Genomic DNA, 15,516 nt, shown 5'->3' on the forward strand with positions numbered 1-15,516 from the left:
TCCTAGAACAATATGAAGGAATGAGCGGTGGCTCGAAACTTTTCACAGTGCTATATAATAGCACTGTGTCATTTCAAGAAAAAAAAAAAAAGATAGATGAACCAATACTTTAATACAATAATCACCAAGAAACTCAAACTTTCTTATGCTTCCATTTAAAATAAAATTTTCTGTAGGCGTTTCATTTTGTTGTAGAAATTATTTATATAGTACTGAAATATCTGAAACTTATTACTGGCAAAATTACATGTCTAATAATGGGAAAAAATAACAACAAATTGCAATTTAAAAAAAAAAAAAAAAAAAGCCCATGATGTTAAAATTCATCCCCACTCAGCCACTCTAAGGTTAAAGTAACTTGAACACTAAATCCCATCTCTGGCTGAAATATGCGCTCCATGTATCTTACAACCATGCCCTCCTCCCCTGTTTGGCCACATTACCATAAACATCAACATAGCCAAAAGATTATCTGTTTGAATTGTTGTGGCTCAGTGGAAAATTACAAGCAAGGAAGAGAAATCAAACTGACAGAGAAATCACAAAGACTGTCAATTACAGTGCACTTAATGAATCAATTTCAAGGCTGGGAAACAACTCAAAAGCTTGTTGACTTTAATACCAGATTTTTCTTTTTGAAACGCCTCTTCACACTATGGCAGCTCAGCAATGCATACTTTTAAAACAGAAGAAGGGAGAGAGGGGGAAAAAAAACTCATATCCCCTTTATCACATAAAATAATCAGCTGCTTCCAAGCTTATAGTATGTCACACTAAAAGCAATACAGACTGCAGATGATCAAAAAAGAAAACTTAAACCAGGCACATGACAGCTTTCCAACTTTAAGAAGTGACAGTTTCCCTTGGATGAAAAAAGCAACTCCATCCTGCAGTAATGGATAATGACCAGGATGTAGGTCTTCCTTTAATCCCGTGCCCGTTTCCCTTACTTGTGCGACTGTCGTCACTGGAGGCTTTCCTATAGTTGCGCGTTCAGGAAATGGCACATTAGACCTTCAGGCTCCTCTATAAAAACGCATTTGAATTGTTCAGGATCAAATTACTACTATAATGAAGCTGCCAAAAAATACAAAAACAGTATTTATACAAAAGGATAATCTTGTTAAGTCAGGACCACTATAGTCTAAAAATAAAAATTGCCATTAGCAGTGATTTATATTTGGCGTCATGGCTCTGATGTGTCACCTTTCCAACTTTCCATGGTCAGCTGATGGCGAAGAGAGCTGCAGCAAGATCATCAACATCATGACAAGGAAAAGCTTGGATGGATGTGGGTAGCAAAGCAGCTTGCAGATTTGTAGCAACTGAGGACAGTTTAAATAGAACACCCTGCCTGTATGCCATTTGCCCACTAAATGTGTAGAAAAACATTAACTTGATGTGAGCTGGTATTGAAATCAGCAGTTTTTTTTGTTTTGGGGTTGCAAGCCGCCTGAAGGAATGCTACACTCAATTTCTTGTGCACCCTCTATATGATATGGAAGAACTAGAGCAGCTTCTCTGGCCAGCTTGGACTTGGAATAATTAACTGTGTGCACTATGTAGTTAAGCGCACTCTCATTTCAAAGTTTTGCCCCAGGAATTTAGACATTAACTCGAGTGGGTACACGTGTCTCATGCTTGGATACAAATGCAGGAACATTTGAGAATGGGTCGAATGTTCCCAGAGGATGTGGGTGACAACACATTAGCCTCACTTCTTGAATTATTCTGGACAGCTTGCTGCAGTCATATTAAATATCATGTATCATTTTTGGAAACCCACCAACAGCAGTGTGCTATTAGTCTAATCATTTTTTGAGCATTTTGCACCCAAACATTTAGCCAAGACAGGGTCAAAGGGGAGCTGGAGCCAAGCCATCACAGAGCTACTGCAGAAGAGCAATCCTTTATGCTTACATTCACACCTACGGCCAACTTGATCCCCCAACTTGATCACCAATGAACCTAACAATCGCCATTAGAAGAACCAAGAGTATCCAAAGAGAATGTAGAAAGCCACAAGAACAATATGTAAAATTCCACATAGCTCCAGTCAGTCAGTTAATTGGAACCCAGAATCGTTTTGATGTGAGAAGACTGATCGAAAACCACCTGGCAACCATCGGTCTCTCTGCGTGGCAAGTGTTTGCTGAGGTTGCTGCCTGTCACTAGGTGAAATTGGTCACAAAGCAGTATATGTAGATTCACAGAAAACTTTCTTGTGAAAGGCTTGGTCTTTAGCACATCACCCATAGTTTTCATGGAAGACATTTGCACTCAGCAAACTGTTACCAAGCAGCAATGAAACTGAAGAGTGTGACCCAAGCTGTAGATGGAGTCCATTTGCCAAGTGCCTTTTGTAATGTGTTGGTTGTGGTAGTATAGCACAAGTTTTACTTTAAAGGCAAACTGCCTCAATTTCTAGTCTGCATTACACTACAAGTTCCACTATCGCTTGACCAGTAGTTGACGAGTGTTTGGCCAGCCCAAGGGTCTTGCATGACCATGGTATTTTGATAGCAGTCAAAGCAATCACAAGGTGGTTTTGTAGTGCAGCACCCTCTTTGCAACCAATTCCACTCAGTGATGGCCAGAAAACTCCAACAACCTCTACCAATCACTCACCAACTGACTGGAAAACACATTTTACCTAGCAACTGAAGCCTGTGACAATTCTTATTTTCACCAGCACCTCGTAGGATATAATCCACTACTACAACTGAAAGGTGCCATTAAAGTGCAAGCTGTCTGTCAGCCACCACTGAACAACAAAAACAAAAGAAAGCAATACCAGTTGTTGGAGTTGTAAAATGTGTGTGGCCCTGTGAGTTTGGATCCTACCACAGAAACAGAAACATGCTGAGCCAAAGGTAACTAAAGCCACCAGGAAGTCTTGTGCAGAACTCCTTCAAATAAACGAAAATAAGGTCCAGAACAAACTCAGCTGTGTAAGGCTAGTGTGACTGCCACGATGGTCATTAAGAGCATTTTGGGGTCAAAGTGAGGGTCAGACAGTTTTCAATTTAAACACCTCTTTTTGCTTGAAATGCCATCCTGAAAATACATGAATGGGTAATTTGCTACAAAAAACCCCAATTTCCTTTTTCAAAGAACATCTCACTCCTGAGCCTCAGAAGTTCTCCCATTTCCACTGTTAACCAACATCTAACATAAAAAATCTAAAATGAGAAATTATAACTGTCAATCTCAAAAACAGAGCACGTTATCCAATATTTAAAAGCCATGTGTCAAACGGAGAGACAGTATTAACAGAGATGCTATTAATTTGAAATTCCAATGCTTTTCCCACTCTTTAAGCTTCCTTTTTGTTTGTTATTATTTATTTCCAACTTTGTACCAGGAAAAACAAATGAAATACATAAATAAATCACAGCTTTAGCCCCTTATCTTTGTAAGAGCACCAACCCAGTCAAGCAAATACATGAAAGTAATCCAATATTTAAGGACAAAGAGCAGATAAACATTGACTACTGCCACTTCATGTCCTCTAAATTGCTGACAGAGTGATGGCAGTAAACAAGATAGATATAAGCGGATTTCAGCCAACATATTAATGAATCCCCAATCATCAAGCTATTGAGAGGCAAATACAAAAAAACAAAAAGGTGCACTCTGTCACAGACACAGTCCTTGCTGTCTGTTTTTTACCTGAGATTTCTCTACAACTCTTTATTTCTATTTTCATCTTTTTGGTTTTAGTCATATTTCTCCAGGGTCTTCTCTCCTTTCCCCCACAGCTGTCCCTCTGACTCAGGCTACCAGCTTCAAAGTGGCTAAGGTTATTTAAAACCTCTGAACTTCCTCTACCAAATATAATACACTTTAAGATGTATTTATTTATTTTTTGCTAAACAGGAAAGGAAATTTGTCCAGTTAAACTGTCAGGATGCAAACAGTTAAAACAAACCGGCATGAATCACTACATATTCTGCATCTACTGAAAATACACGGGGAACTGATTATTGACAGGAACTTCAACATCTCTCTAGAACAGTTTGAACTAAAGAAACTTTCATAAAAAGAGACAATTTAGAAGATTTCTGCCAGAAAAGCTCTTAGGCAGGCCGCCAGAATTGCAAAGTGTATGGCATAGATTTGAACAGCAGAACTGTGCAGACTAGGGCTGCCATGATTAGTCGACTCGTCACAATTACGTCGACTATCAAAATTGTCGACAACTAATTTAATAGTCGACGCATCGTTTGAAGTTTTGTAAGGTCCCAAAAGACGCAGGAATAAGTAGCAGGATTTAAGAGTGTAATAACGGACTGAAACAGAAGATGGCAGCACTGCATGTACAAGGATGCCAGCTGCCGTTAAACCCCGAAGAAGAAGAAGAAGGAAGTGTGTCCCAGAATTCATAGCTCAATTTCCAACAATGGCGGCAGCTAGTTAGTTTTAATATTACTCTTATTATACTTTCTGGGTCACAAAATAAACGTTTAACATATTTTCAGGCGAGAATGTAGCTGTGTAAACCTCAAATATCTGCTCAGTTTATCAAGACACCACATATTTTCAAAAGTGCTCCAACGTTTTCAGAGACGTCTGTTACCCACTAGCTCGATAGCTAGGCTGGGTTCAAGGCTCACTAGAGCCCGTGAGAACACCGGACTCCCGGCAAATTGTTTTCAAACCCACCGCTGTCTTTTGCTACCCAGGTTAAACATGATATACAAGTCACTTAGATAACTTAAAATTTTTTTTTTTTTTTCAGTATTTTATTTGTTCCTGAGTAAATCTGTTTGGCTGAAATTAAAGTTATAGTTTTTACACAGCTGAATAAACGTCAAACAGACAACTGATTATCAGAAGTGTGAGATACTCGAGAATATACTCCGGTGTCCTGTTATATTTTAGATAGCAAGGAGCAGATGGCCGAGTTTATTAAACTCCAACGAAACAATCTGCAAATTTCATTAAACTTTAATAAACTATCATCTTGTCTTTATTTTTAGTTAGCACATACCTTAAACACTTAAAGCTGTAAGCTAATGGTAGTTATATAAGAGCAGATGCATGCTGGTGCAATAAGCTGTACGTTGTACGTCCAATGGATGCATGATCTGATTAGTCGACTAATCGCAAAAATAATCGGTGACTAGTCGACTATCAAAATAATCATTTGTGGCAGCCCTATTGCAGACGCATGCACAGCTGCTCCCAACAGAGAAACAAATGATTAAGCTCATTAGAGCTAATTAGTGAATATTGCTGGACAGATTTCGAAAAAGTTCTACCAGATATTTTGAGTAATTTTACACATTTCTACATTTCCAGCGACAGACCATGACTTACAACCATTTTCATGATAATGTGCAGCTCTGATTATTTTGATGAAAACAGTCACAACTTGTTATCTTCAGTAAGAAAAGATGTGTCATTTGTGTTTTTACAGAATTTCATGTGTTATTGATTCTGAGAACTCAAACCAATTTAATACCTTTACAACTATACTTAAGTCCAAACGGCTTGTTACACAAATTCAGAGTAGAGCTGGGCGATAGAACGATAACGATATGTATCGCGATATAACTTTTACTCGATAGAGAAATTAAGCTATCGCGATAGACCTCGCCGCTCTTGTCCTCTTAAAAAAAATAAATAAATTAAAAAAAAAAAAAAAAAAAAAAAAAAAAACAAAACAAAGGTCAGCCAATCCAAATTAAGTAGCGCAGAGCCGAACCAATCACAGCCGCAGCGTCACGTCGCGTGACTTGTTACGTACAGCACAAGTGCCAAGCCGCACGTGTGTTTGTTTGGGAAGCAGCCAGCGGGTAATGGAGCCAGCGCGTAATGGAGGAAATGAGTGTGCCGACTAGAAAAATCAACAGAGCGTGACCGAAGAGAAAACAGATGATGGTTCCAACGCCGGAGAGATTGTCGAACGGAAGAGCCATAGAAGTTCCGTAGTGTGAAGGTATTTCGGCTATTTCAAGTCTGACAAAAACAGAGTAGCGTGCACTGTAAATTGTGCCGAAAGCAAGTCTGGAAATACAATAAACTGGTGCATGCGTCACACTGTGCGCCACGTTATTGTTTCGGTGAAATGAATTTCTACAATACTGTTAATTCTACTCTCTGCAGTGTTTAAATGCTTACATATACACACAGTTACTGTCCGTCCACACATACGACTCGGTCCTGCTTCTATGCCCCAGCTTTGTTTACTTTTTCCCACCAAGGCTTCTAGACTTCTGATTGGCCAACATTTCTGCACGGTTAGGAATCTAGCGCCACCTGCTGCTTTGGCATGTTCATAGCAGCGTTTTCCTTCATTTCTGCCTTTATGTGTGGACGGGATTATTTTTTTAAAACGAAAACGGAAAATCTCCGTTTTCAAAAATGCCCGTGTACGTGTGGACGTAGCCTCAGTCTCTGACTGGAAGCGCTAATTCGTCATTCGGCTTTTGTCAGACTAAAGTAACTGTTAAAACTGTTTGAAAAGCTAAGCTATACAACAAGGAGAGATTGAGAATTTCCTTTTAGTTCTCAGTTTATTTGATATTGACAAAAGTTAGTCAGTTTTGTCTGTTCTTCTGTAAAACAAACTAAGATTTATTTTTAGAATTAATATTTTGTTTCTAAGTGGAATTGACAATTTAGTCTGTTTCGTTTGTTCTATTTTGAAACTTAAACGCTTTAGCGGCTGCCTTTTGTGTAGTTTGCAATATTTGCCTTTATTTATCTGAAAAAGTCTCATGTTCCTTAAGTACATCTACCCTGTTGAACTTATTATGGGAAATAAATATTTAAATAAAAACAAGCTGCTGATTATTTCACATTTTACTTGTGAGCAACGGCACATTTAAATCTTACAAATATAGTTATTTGGCTTATATCGTGATAGATATCGTTATCGCCTGAAATGAAAAAAAACCATATCGTGATATGAAAAAAAATCTCATATCGCCCAGCTCTAATTCAAAGACTCGCAAACATGGCTCGAATCACTTTTTCTCGAGTTTTTAAAAGTCTCGCTGTTTATCGAGTTTTCGCAGTACGTGAAGCTGAAAAGGTCAAATAACAGCAAAGACAGTGAGCCATTTCAATTACCAAAAACCATTTACTGTCATTATGCAGAAATATTAACTTCACACACTCCTTGGCTCAGGTTGTGGGTTGCCAGATTGCACTAAAGATTAATCTGTATGTAGTGTGTGGATTTTAGACTGTTCCACAGGCAATCGGGCAACTTGCCGCATGGGCTGTCCAGCTGAAGGCAGAGTAACTTCCCTGTCGGAAACACGTGTTTGGAACACCAAAAAACAACCACCAACTTATCCAAACAGAGTCAGCCGAATAAATAAATAACTACACATGAACAGATTTCCTGAAAATTGGTTGTTTTCAGCATTTTAAAGTTTAAAAAACCTGAAAAATAGAAATTATGTTGGATATTTAAAATCACCAAAAATCAGTACCTGTACTGGTCTTGCAAATTTGTGTATTTTGGCTTCAGCTCCCCCACGACCCTGAATTCGATAAGCAGAAGAAGATGGATGGATGGCTGGGTAGACAAATATAATGTCAGGGCTGTGCAGATTACAAGAGATTCCTGGGAGAAGGAGCAAAATGCAAACCCAATGGAAGACCATCTTTAAATAATATTAGGTATGCCATATATTTCTCCCAAAAAGTTATTTAAACAGTTTAAATATCATCTTTGTAGGGACACTATATGATTCACCCTTGGCAAATATTAAGAACTCTAAAACAATACAGAAAATGCTAACCACAAACGCAAGTCAAATTTAGCCGATGACATTAAAAATATGGGATAACAGCAACCTTAAAAGATTGAGCAACCAGAATGGGTTAAGTTGTCAAATAACTCTCCCAGTACTAATAACCCCAATTTGAGTAAGAAATTCAATCCAGTTCAAAGCTGACACTCAAATGATCACGAGTGCTGACATTACAAGGTAATTTCAGGAAAAATGGCTTGCATGGATTTCAAGTTGCACCTCCAGACACAAACACACACACACACAACAATTTCCCCCAAAAATGGCACAAGAGAGGCGGCAGCAATTAACAAATCCAACTGGGTCACAAAATGACTTCTTTCACTAATACCAACTCAGGCAGCCAACACCAGCAGCATCCATTTAGCCATCCAGAAATACAGAAATTTGAGAGCTTTGTCTGCTTGGAAACAGATGGCAAGGCAGTTGGTAGGAATTTCAGAAACACTCCAGTACATGTTAGTCTTATCCCCTAACAGTTTTTGTACTCAGTGGCACTCTTGCAAATTCATTATAGAGTTGACATGAGGAAGGGTTGAGGACAGTCTGAAAGAATTATTAATTTGACACAAACTCATTGTAATCCAGGATAATGAACACGTGCACCCCTGCAGTCAATGCTTTCTACCAGTTAGCTGACGTGCTGTTGTTGTTCTCTCACTTCTGCAACAGCAACTAGTATAATGCTGATAATAGCCAAGTCATTCAGCCACAAAGGACATGAACTAATAGTGAAATTCTGTGTCAATGATTATGTCAAAAAAAAAAAAAAAAAAAAATAGAAAGATAAATCATTGTGTTATCACACCTTTCAGGTCTGTATCTAGTGCAAAACACATAAATCAGTAAATGCCACCTCATTTACTAATGTCAGTCAACAAGTCCAAAGAGCCAAACAGCTCTTTTTAAACATTAAAAAAATAGATATTTTCAAGGCTGTGTCTAATCATGTAAAAAGCACATGATATCAATACTGACCACAATACTTTAAAAAGTAATACCTCTTTGTAAGGGATTACTTTGACTTCTTATGATTATTCTGTTATTACATTGAATAGAGTAGTTTGATAGAGCATCATAAATGTGAAAAAGTAGAATTTTTAAGTTATCATCATCTAAGGCAGCGGTCCCCAACCCCCGGGCCTCGGACCGGTACCGGTCGGTGAGTCGTTTGGTACCGGGCCGCAAGAGTTGAGGCTCAGGTGTGAAATGTATGGTTTTCAGCGTTATTTTGTTATCGTTTTTATTGTTAACTCTGTTTTCCTGGGTCTTTTCACGTGTGTTATGAATAAATCTTCTTTTTTTCGGTACCGGTACTAGTTTTATTTTGTTATATTTATTCGCGATACCTTAAAGGTCGGGCATAAACCGGTCCGTGGCGCAAAAAAGGTTGGGGACCGCTGATCTAAGGCTACGTTCACACTGCAGGTCTTAATGCTCAATTCCGATTTCTTGATCAAATCCGATTTTTTTTGTCTACTTGTTCACACTACAAATAATATGCGACAGCAAACGCGCTCCAGTGTGAGCCCTCAAAGCGGCCTGCATGCGCAAAAGAAGACGTCACACACAACGCGCTCTGTTTAGACCCAGAGCAAACAATATTGTTTGACTGATGGCCCTTAATATAAAGACTTCAGACTTTACGTTTCCCAATTTTTGCTTTAAGTTATTTTGTTATTTACATAATAATGTAAATAACCTAATAATTATCCTTATTGCTGTTTAAGAGAGGAGCGGTGCTTCAAAGGATAGTTGCAGATTTATGTCAGAATCTGCAGATTATACAGTACAAATAAAATGTTCATGTTTCTCCAATGTTGTCTTCCCAACAACTTCACTGACATCTACACTGGATGGCCAGGAAGCGTTTACGATGTCTTCTCAGGCACTTCTCCAAAGCTGATAATTGGCGTCTGTCTTGTGTCAGTGACATTTAATGCGACTTGACCATTCAAACTGCAGTCGCTTTCTAAAACATCGGATATGTATCGGATTCAGTACCACATGCGAAAGTGACCCAGATCGGATTTGAAAATATGGGATTTGTGCCGTTCACACTGTCATACCATGATCGGATATGGGTCGCATAGGGTCAAACAAAATCGGATTTGATGCGCTTTCGCCTGTAGTGTGAACGTAGCCTAAGTCGGACAAGCAGTTGAGAAAGAAGGAGGACATCACAAAAATTATAAAAGACTGATGCAGCTACTGTGAAATAACCCATTGGTTTCTTAAGTCCAATTTTGAAGCATCAAGATTTTCCATTTTCACCTTCGTCAAATACTCATTTGAAGGATTTGACAACAGCGGACCATAATTACAGTGAAACTGTACATTCGTTAGCTACCAACTTACACATTGATTCTCCTAGCATGATTTAGACTGACCAATATTTGTGTTTACTCAAAGCTGAGCAGCATCAGACCAATATTAAAAGCCTGGCCAGGAGCAGAGGCCCAAAGCCAGATGGAGTATCTGTTTAACCATTCACACCAATCTCAAAACACTGTATAATTACAGATTACGGCATCAGTCTGAAGAGAGCACTGACAGCCAGAAAAAAAAAAAAACAGAATATGGGTGAAATTGGTGGCTAGTTATTCAGTCTGCAGCAGAACTGCAATCAATTCAATGGTTAACACTGCAAAACTAGATTGTAAGGGAATTTAACCTGGCTTTTTTGGATAATTCAAGAAGTAAACTTAAAATGTTCAGCCAACCTGCTGTGTGTAGGCCGGGGGATGCCAATGTAGTAGTATCTTAGGTTTTTATTCCAAGCTAATTTCTGCAAATTGCAATGAAATAATAAGGAGAGCAAAGGCACAAATGATCCCTGCCTAATATTCTAGCATTACAATATCCATATGAAGATACTCCACGTTCAATCTCCATCATGGCTTATATCGTTTGTAAGGATTATACGTTTATTCTATAATATCTAGGCTGTTCTTGCTTTCAAGGCTTTTGTACAGTACGTTGTGTTTACTTCCATGTTGATTAATCTGACTAGTCATTGTTCCCTGATGCTTATAGATTTTTTTTCCTCTCTCATTTGTCACAACTAAAATCTGAAGCCTTTATAATCCACAGTGCTTTCATCTGCTACAATCCACTTACAGCCCTAATTAAAAAGTTGTTTCACCAGACAGACGGGAAAGTGGAGAACTGGACAGGGATCCAAGTCCCCTCACCTCAGGTGGAATGGCTAAAAGTAACTGCTTCCTCTTGTGACCTCCTTTTTTCTTTTCTGGGTGCTTTGAAAAGGCCTGACAAAGCCTTCATGGGGTTTCATATTTATCCTCTGCAAAGGACCATGGATCAAAAGAGATAGGCAATTTCACATATCAGAGAAAACACCGCAAGGGCTGTTTGTTGAGTGAAAACAAAATGCTGGCTTGCACTTCAATGTGTCAAGAGCTTACAGACCCAGGCTTTCTAACATACCCTGCACTTAAGTATTTGGAGATACTGTCTTTCTGTTGACTACTTAAAAATTATTTACCAAAACAGGTGCCTGTACAAAACACATGTACATCTGATGTGAATCAGTCAGAAAATAGTTTGATGTTCATCTGTTGCTGCCTGCTTTTTGCCATTAGCGATGTCTTAGCTACTCCTCCATTTCCTCTATTTCTACCAGTGGCTTTGACTTCTTGCTCATTTTTTCACAAGATCAGCATCTGCTAGAAAAATGTGGTCATTGATAGAGTGTATTCTTAGTGTCACTTTACATGTTACTTCTGTTCCCAATTAGAGTTCATTATTTGGTCATTTCTGTATAAAAGGGGAAGTGAGCATGTTGGTCACCAATGAGACAGACCACAATCATGGTCATACAACTACAGCAGAGAGTATTATGATGTTTAGTCCAACTGCAACCTTACCTTCAAATAGCTCAGCTAGCTCACAAGAGCTAGGTTGCACACACTAATATGTGCTGAGCACTGATAGGCTGTTACTCAAGATATGTAATCAATAAGATTATCAATAAGACTAGAATGTGAGACATTTCTGTCAACCACAGAGCAGCATCTGAGGAAATTTTAAAAAAGAAAGAAAGAAAAGAAAAGCAACCGCCAAATTGTTAGCAAAAAGTCACCACCTGAAAACATTTGCGTCTCACTGTTTAACTAGTTCCTTTATTGTCCGGGCCATCAACAAGATAATCAACACGGTAATCAATCCTTTTTTCAATGCTAATTAAGATTCCTGGTATTACTGACTTAAATTCAAAATGTGATTAAAGTCTGCACAGCATCTCAGTAAGAATCCCAGTATTTTGTATTACACCATTTTGCCAGGCCAAGTAGTTTTATTCAATCAGTCTGCCCTACAGTATGAGCTACTTACTGTTACAGAGTATTTCTTGCTCTGTTATTTCTCAAGAGACAGCCTACCCCAATACCTTAAACAGAGTGAACTCACATTCCAATCTCCAGCATGTAAAGAGTCACCAAAACAGACAGACAAAAGCACAAAAAATCAAAAGGTAAGCTCAAGAAAAGAAGCAACATAAATCATGAATCAAAATTAATGCAGAAAGGATCGACATGGGCACTCTGAAAGAGTGACGTGGTAATAGACAGAGATAAATATGAGGGATGTGGACAGAAATGAAGAGTGTGTCATAGTCCCCGGCATGCCATCCACAACAGAAAGAAAGCAAGCCGAGAGGAAAAGGCACTGTGATGGGCAAAAGGAGGAAGGAATCGTGGGAGGTGGGGAGTAAAGGAGCAGCAACAGAACTGAGACAGAAGGCGAGGATGAGGCAGTAACAGTGGAAGGGAGGGGAGCATAGTGAGGTATGTCGTAAACAGGTAAGACCCCATTATCAGATACTGTCAGTGATGCATTACACGTCAAAAGGGAAAGCGCTAGTATCCCAGTTATGGGATTAAAATGTCCTCCTATTCCTCACTTTGCATTTTCAGATTCTCTCCTTGAGCACCTCCAAATCTTTTCCTGTCCCAAGCGGGGCTAAACTACACATTTGAGACTTTTTCACCACATCCTAATTGAAGTGTTTATTTAAAATGCAGGATTTTGCTCACAAGAAGACACCAAGGTCCTGGGAAATTCTTTATTTGAAAGCAGTAAAGAAACCCCCTGCTGTGTGCTTGCGAAGGAGAGGGTTCATGCACACTGACCTAGGCTTTCTAGCAAAGCCTGCACTAAAGTCTTCGGGGATGCCTTTCTCTGTCAACCACAGTAGTTGAAAATAATTTATGCATCTCACAATCTTGACTGCATGATGACAACAGTCTCATTCATTCAACTCGTGCTGCTTAATCTAAAAACATGCAGATGTTTCAACATCCCAAAGAACTTAAAATAATCTTTCAGCTGCCCACCATCAGTGCTTGAATTTCTTTTCCGCCCCTCATATCTTTTTTTAAATTCAGCAACTACACGTGTGACAGAACATGTGCGCCTCCACCTACACACTCAATTTCAATAGTCTACTTAATATTATAAATGCGACACAGCTTCCAGATCAGCTCAGCCTTGGCATTCACAGGCACTGACGAGGGAGGGCTGATAGCATGAGATGCTCAACCGCTATATCAGAGTTTGGGTTGTTTTTTTTTTGTTTTGTTTTTTTATAAACGCAGCTGCTGCAGCAGCCAAAGCAAAAAGGACAAAGCAGCTCAAATGATGCCGTGGAAGGAAAGCATCTCCAGCGGTGCTGCTGTGTTGTTCGAGTTGAAAATTAGACCCATCCCAGTCAACCACCGAACAGACATGTAATTTCTTTGATGTGTCCATTAAGGATTTGTCAGTGAAGGAAGCTGTGTGTGTGTGTGTGTGTGTGTGTGTGTGTGTGTGTGTGTTAACCCCCTCCTCCCGGAGGGGTAACGCTGGTAGCCTGGGGGCAGACTCCACAGGTGGAGATGGCAGTAAAAAAAAAAAAAAAGAAAAAAAAAAGAAGATAGAGCATCTACAGGAGGTCCATTAACAATACCCCCCCATGGTGACAGAGAGAGATCTCAGACACAAGCAAGTACTAACCTCTTTAAGACAAGCAAACTTTAATAAACTTAACTGGCCTATACAAAAAAAAGAAAAAGAAATGCTTACTTCATGGTTAAATCGTTTGATGAGCCAAGCTTCAGAGGCATCTTAAATGTAGCACTCCTACATCACTATTCAAATGTGACTAAACTACACTGACGGCCATTTTGATTAATGAGACTGGTGTTGACAGAGCCTTAGGTGGAAATAACTTCATTTTTGATTTCCAGCAAGTTCCTAAGCTTGCACTGCGCTCTGAAAATAACACATCACATGCAAGTAATACCATGAAAGAACACGTGAGTCCGGGGATAAGTAATAAACTTTGCATCTCTCATCACATCCCTGACTGATCTCTATGCCAATCAACACATTACAGAGCTGTGAAATGCTGCAGATGTCCAGGAAACCATTCAAATCGGCAGCAGCAATGCCTGCTAACAGAAATGCACTGCAAATCATGCATTTGCACCAAGAGCTGCTTCCCCAGATAGAAGACATTTCTCTGATGAAAGTGGCCCCACGAGTCTTTACGCCAGCTGCAGCGTCCACATGTAAGATGATAAGACAGACAGCATAGGTTGGGATACACAGGAAACCCACTAGAGCGGCTGCGGCTAGCCATCCCCAATTATGCAGCAGTCACGGAGAGACTTAACCAAACAACCATTACCTTTATCTGATCGTCATTTTCGCAAGATTTCCTGTGTCTTTAAGAGCAACGGTGAATCGCTGTCTGAATTTTTAACTGTGGTGTCTGCGTGCATGTGTCAAAGAAGACGCCGTTAACTGAATGGGGGCTGAAAGCCTGCTCGTTATGATACAGGTAATAAAATCAGATACATGCTGGGAGGGGAAATAAAATCCACGCCAGTACCACGTAAACGTTACCTGAGCGCCAATTAAACTTTTCAGCCTTGTTTTCTCTACCTAAAATATACTGCATTTATCCAAATACTTAATCCACACTGGTTTTTAGCACACTAATAGCAGCTACAATCCGGCTAACCGAACACTAATGGATCTAATATCCCCCAGTTTCTATACGCACACCAACGGAGAAGAGAACGCACTCACCTTTATCAATTTCCACCTTTTCGACAGGAAAAATAACGCTCTCGCTGGTCATTCGGCGGCGCACACACAGACCGTAACTGCTGTAAAGGGAACCGGCTGTCAAAGCTTCGTAGCAGAAAACCTCCGCTGCTTTTCACCTTTGTATCTCTTGCTGTCCGAGCACTCCGCCGACCGCCTCTCGGTTTGTTCAAATCAGAAGTTCATCCAAAGTTGCAGCGGTTCGCCCCGCCTCGCGACGGCGATTAGGTCACCGCCTCCCTGTAATCCTCTGAGCTGTACTCTCGCGATACGGACAGCCACTGCTTATCAGACTGCGTAGCCTCGCGGTGACACGGCGAATTGAATTAAAGAGAGGCCGACCCAGTGCTGTTGAAAAAGGACAGGAGAGAGGGAATGCGTTGCTCTGGCAACACAGTGGCTGGGCTTTCAGCGATGCCCCCCCCCCCTTTTTTTTTTAAAATTCAAGCCAGTGATGTTGTGGCAGGTTTGCGTGTTGATAAACACTACCTAATCGATCTAATGCTTGCATCGGGGACAGAATAACAGGAAGCTACCTGCTGGAATGTGTTTACCCTGTATAAGAACTGCCATTTGGTTTTCAGCTGCTACATTGGGATATAATGAAGTATAATGAAGGTGCTCTTCATTACTT

General features: G+C 39.8%; 1 protein-coding gene across 3 annotated transcripts in view; it reads right to left on the minus strand.

Annotated features, from left to right (window-relative positions):
* The window catches only part of sipa1l1 (signal-induced proliferation-associated 1 like 1), a 101,671-nt gene extending 86,483 nt beyond the window's left edge, over positions 1 to 15,188 (minus strand). For 2 of the 3 annotated variants that reach the window (XM_076874023.1, XM_024805132.2), the window contains exon 1: positions 14,865 to 15,188. The gene's annotated coding sequence lies outside the window, so the exon portion shown is untranslated. The remainder of the gene's footprint in view (positions 1 to 14,864) is intronic. The other variant, XM_024805133.2, reaches the window with a different exon arrangement.
* Positions 15,189 to 15,516: the final 328 nt, after the last annotated feature.

The sequence above is a fragment of the Maylandia zebra genome, linkage group LG15 (genome assembly GCF_041146795.1).
Source record: "Maylandia zebra isolate NMK-2024a linkage group LG15, Mzebra_GT3a, whole genome shotgun sequence".
Lineage (NCBI taxonomy): Eukaryota > Metazoa > Chordata > Actinopteri > Cichliformes > Cichlidae > Maylandia > Maylandia zebra.